Genomic DNA, 5,040 nt, shown 5'->3' with positions numbered 1-5,040 from the left:
CATAGGAGGCCTGGACCAGGGTGATAGCAGTGGAGATGTGTAAAGTGGTCTGTTTTTGGATATGTTTTGAAGATAGTTCCAGAGGGATTTATTGACAGGTTGTGAGTGCTACAAAAAGAGATGAGACAAGAATAATGGAGCAACTGGGATCAAAATATGATCAGTAGAGATGGTGAAGACCACAGATAGCAGGATTGAGTGGAAAATCAGAAGTTCACATTAGGACATCATAAGTTTAAAATACCCATTACACATTCAAGTGGAGATATTGAAGAAGCAGTGAGATATTATAGAATGGTGTTGAAGAAAACAGTCTGGACAGAATATTCATGTTTGAGAATCTTCAGAATATAGATGGTATGTAAAACCATGAGAGAGCATGAGATCACAGAGAAAGTAAATGTAAATTAAAAAAGCCAAGAACTAAGACCTGACCTTCTCTAATTTAATTAAGAGGTTGGGATATCATATGAGGAGTACCAGCAGAGGAGACTGAGAAGGACCAATCATGAGTAGTAAGAAACCCAAAAGATGTAGTGCCATGGGTCACAAGTGAAGAATATGCATCAATGAGAAGTAATTGGTTGTGTCAGATTGCTTCAGATGTGTCAAGTAAAAGGCAGATTGAGGATTTCGCCATTGCATTTAACATTATAGAGTCCACTGACAGCCTTGATGAGAGCAGTTTTTGTGAGCTGATGGGATTAAAGCCCAATTTAAGTAGGTTTAAGAATGAATGAATTGAGATTTCGTGTGTGTGTGTGTGTGTGTGTGTGTGTGTGTGTGTGTGTGTGTGTGTGTAGATAATTAGTTTGAGGAGTTTTGCCATGAAGGAGAGCAAAGAAAAGGGCCAGTAACTGGAGGGGAAATAGTGTTCAGGAGATGGTTGTTTTTTTTTTTTTTTTTTTAAATGGGAGAGGTAATAGCATATTTATATGAAAATGATCCAGTAGATAGTGAAAAATTAATGACATGAAAGAAAGAAAGAATTACTGGCTCAGTGTCCTTGAGCAAGCAAGATGGAATGGGACCTAGTTCATAATGGAAAGGAACTTGTTGGAGAAATTTTAACATATTTTGATATCGTATAATGATACGGTCATTATAAATAGTTAAAGGAATGCAAGATTCAGAGTGTAGGTTGGCGGCGTGTGGATAGGTATCTTGGATTATTGTCATTTCTTTCTAGGTTTTTAATTTTTTTTTTAATTTTTAATTTTTATTTTATTTTATTTTTTTTAGGCAAGGCGACCCTTGGTTGACCTCACAGATTGCAAGGACCTTGTCAGCTTACAATCCCTTATTTTTTAATTTTTTTATACGTACAGCACCTGGTCTTCCTAGATGGTCTCCCATCCAAGTACTAACTAGGCCCAACCCTGCTTACCTTCCGAGATCAGATGGGACTGGGCTTGTGCATGGGAGCGTGACCGTAGACTAGGTTTCTAATTCTTTACCAGAGCTCATGAGGATGGCAACCATAACCATCATATCTACTATGTGTGCCTAGTGCCTAGGATGGGTCTTGGCACATTAAATAGGTACTTAATAAATATTTTCAAATTGACTAATTAGATGAAGAAGGTATTTTCTTTTCTTTTACCTATATTTCTTTAATTTAACATAATGACATTTTTTTTTAAAAAAAGAATGAACATTATTAATCTTAAAGAGATGAATAGATCCAGGAATCTATAATTGGCGATTTCAAGTGAAATGTAATATTTGAAAAATAGTCTACCTTGGGTAACTAGCTAAATACTGTATAATTCTGAACCAAAATAAAAATAATGTATATTGGATGCCAATAGTGTGATAGGGTTTTACATTCATGTAGTAAGATATGATAATTAACCCCATGTTATGGATGAGGAAACTGAGGCTCAAAGATGTTAAGTGACTTTCCTGAAATCACAATGTGACGTGAAAGACCTGAACTCGACCTGAGGCTTGTCTGACTTACTCAGCCCCCTGCTTCAATCTCCCACTTCACAAATCTGTATTTTGCAAAGCTGGTAGCCAGTATTAAAAATATTACCTCAAAACCTAATGCATTGTTTTCTTTGAGTCAGATTCATCCTAAGAAGTTTCTTCACCACAAAAATTTAGAACTGTTTTCTAGTAATTATATCTTGGCTTAAAGGGTATTTTTAATTAGCAGCCTTTTAAACAAATGTAGAAGCACATTCGAATGAGTTCAGAAAATTTTCCTCGAATAAAAATGTATAGCTAGATTACTTTTTGTGATAGGTACCTACCTTTATTACCCGAGAAGTTGGGGGTAAGAGAAGGAGCTTACAGTATTGAAACTCATCCATAATTTGAGCCCCTGGAAAATGTGACAATGCAAGAAGTGTGAATTATTTGTGCTTTTTTCAGAGATAGAATTCCAGCTAACTCAGAGAAAAGTACAAATTTAAGTCGATTTTAGCTTTCTGATTTTTAAAAATTTGAAGTACATTAATAAGCATTGTAAAGATCTTTTCAAATAATATTAAGCAAAAAGTGAAGTTTCCTCTATATCTCTCTTTGATTTACTCCCCTCTTAATTAATAAGCACAGTCAATGCTGACTGTGTCTCCTTTAAGGATTTTTCTGTGAACAATAAAAAATGTTACTTTGATGTTCTCTGATTTGGGACATACTGATGATTCACACTCATTTTTACATATGCAGAGCATCCATATTGTGGATGTGTCATTTACTCATTAAGTAAGTATTTCCATATGGAAGGTCATTTGAAATTTTTTTCAAATTTTCACTATCACAAACAGTGCTACACCAAGCACCTATGTATTTCTGCAGAATATGTTCCTAAACTTTGAATTACTAATCAAAAGAGTTGGGCATTTACTAATTTTGACTGGTAATGCCAAATTACCGAACAAAAAAGCTGTCTCTCCAGTGATGTTGGCAAAAGACTGCTATCGCATATTTTTGCCAACACTAGATATTATCAGTCCTAAATTGTGCCAATCTTGAGGGAGAGATAAGAGGGAGGGAGGAAGAGAAGGAGGGAGGGAGGGGTAGGGAGGGAGGGAGAGAGAGAGAGAGAGAGAGAGAGAGAGAGAGAGAGAGAGAGAGAGAGAATTTATTGGTTTTTCTGGTTTCTCTAGGTTTTAATTTACATTTCCCTGACTGTTAAGAGAGATTGGGCATCTTTTCAAATGTATATTGGCAGTTAGTATTTCTTTTTTGTATTAGGTACTTGCATAGAATTCAAAATATACCCAGTTTCCTCAAAGATTTCTCCTTTTAGGCTTTACTGAACAATTTCAGAGGGTACCTGAATTCCACACAGGAAGTAACAGTATATGTGCAGGTCATTATTTTCAAAATAAAAAGTATTTTTTGTGGATTTTTTGTGGATATTTTTCCTTGACTATAATTGTAAATCACAATAATGTTATGTAAAAAAAGATCCAGGTGTGCAGAAAACTATTTTAAAAAACTATTAAGAACACTACTGAGAAAAATAACAATAAGAGGTACCCGTTATTAGCATTTGGGTACATATATACTTTAAATGGTTTAGAAGTATATCATTTTACTACAATGACAAAGGATTATACATATTGTTTTGAAAACTGAAGTATTGTTTAAGATTTTTAAATTTATTTTGTTTTTATTATGAAATAATTTATATTCATGGGAAAGCATGCAAATACATAGAAAAGAATGATATGGAACTCAAAAGTTTGTGCTCTACTCTGCCCGTACACAAGCTAATTTGGGGGTTTGCTAAATTACTTCCTCAAAAAACTGCCTTACTTTTTTGGCATTCAGACTCATATAGAAAGCCTACTTAAGTAATATTGAAGTGGAAATTCCCTCGAAATATGCACTAGTGATAATTAATGACGAAATTTTGCTTTTCCTGAAGTGTCAAGGATAAAGCATAGCCTTGGGGTTTGAAGACGGGATTGGAGTCTCATTTCTGCCATTTACTAATAGTCTGACATTAAAACCTACTTCATTCCTCCTCAGTTGTAAATGGGATTAGTCACACAAACCTCTCCAAAATACTCTCAGGATTAAATGACAATACTGCCTGACACAGGGGAAAGTGCCCAATAAATATGATTTTAATTTGAATTATCCAATATAACTATATCTTATAACTCGATTTATACAGGAAATAATGTTCTTTTCACCTCATTTATTTATAACCAAAAATTTTTGTCTTATCAAAAAGATAGAAAACAAGATTTCTTTTTAAATGTTGTGACATAAAACATAAGAAATTCACTAGGTAATAACATTTATTATTTTCAAATAAAGGGAGTCTGAATTGTTCGGAAATCATTATGGCCTAAAAATTAAGAGAAGAATAATCATGAACAAGCACATAATACATACCAGTAGCCTCTGTTTTTTGTTTGTTTGTTTGTTTGTTTAGCAAAATTACAGTGACATATTTAATTATGGTGTTTCAAGATTTCTGTGAAGAATCTTTTGTGGACAGGATAATCTTTAAAGAGAAGATTTAGCTAGAATTATTTTAAAAATTAACATAATCCATATTTGTGGTATTTTCCAGAACTATTCAAGTATTTCTATTCCAGTCTAAATAAAAATGGAATTAGCTTTTAAAAATATTTTTCCACTGCTTATTTTTCTATTCTTTTAACTTTTTTAAAATTTGTTTTACTAAAGTAATGTCTGAATTTTTTTTAAGTACTTAAGACTTTTATGGCTTTTACTTAAAGGAAATTACTTTTGAATTCCTAAATTCTTTGAATCTGGCTACTTAATCTACTCTTAGCTATATTGAGATTGCCTGAAAGGCCTTGAAGGAACAATTTTTGAGCTGGTGTTTCATATTGCAAAGATGCTTTTACATGTAATCTATGCCAATAGAGACTACATTGTTATGAAACCTATATCTCAGAACCCTGTTATATTTAGTAAAGATCAGAAATGTTTGTCCTTTTTTTAGTGAGAAAATAGAGGTTTTTCAAGATTCACAACTGAAATCTATTATTCATTTAATTGGCAAAGTCAAAAGTCAGGGTAAGAAATGTAAATTTAAATTTAGAG

At 33.1% G+C, this 5,040-nt stretch overlaps 1 pseudogene; it reads right to left on the bottom strand.

The window, feature by feature from the left end:
- Positions 1-1,319: 1,319 nt before the first annotated feature.
- LOC111739720 lies at positions 1,320-1,438 on the bottom strand (annotated as a pseudogene).
- Positions 1,439-5,040: the final 3,602 nt, after the last annotated feature.

The sequence above is a fragment of the Pteropus vampyrus genome, unplaced genomic scaffold, assembly GCF_000151845.1.
Source record: "Pteropus vampyrus isolate Shadow unplaced genomic scaffold, Pvam_2.0 Scaffold2, whole genome shotgun sequence".
NCBI lineage: Eukaryota > Metazoa > Chordata > Mammalia > Chiroptera > Pteropodidae > Pteropus > Pteropus vampyrus.
Note: the sequence above shows the minus strand (reverse complement) of the source record. Positions and strands in the feature narration are given on the sequence as shown.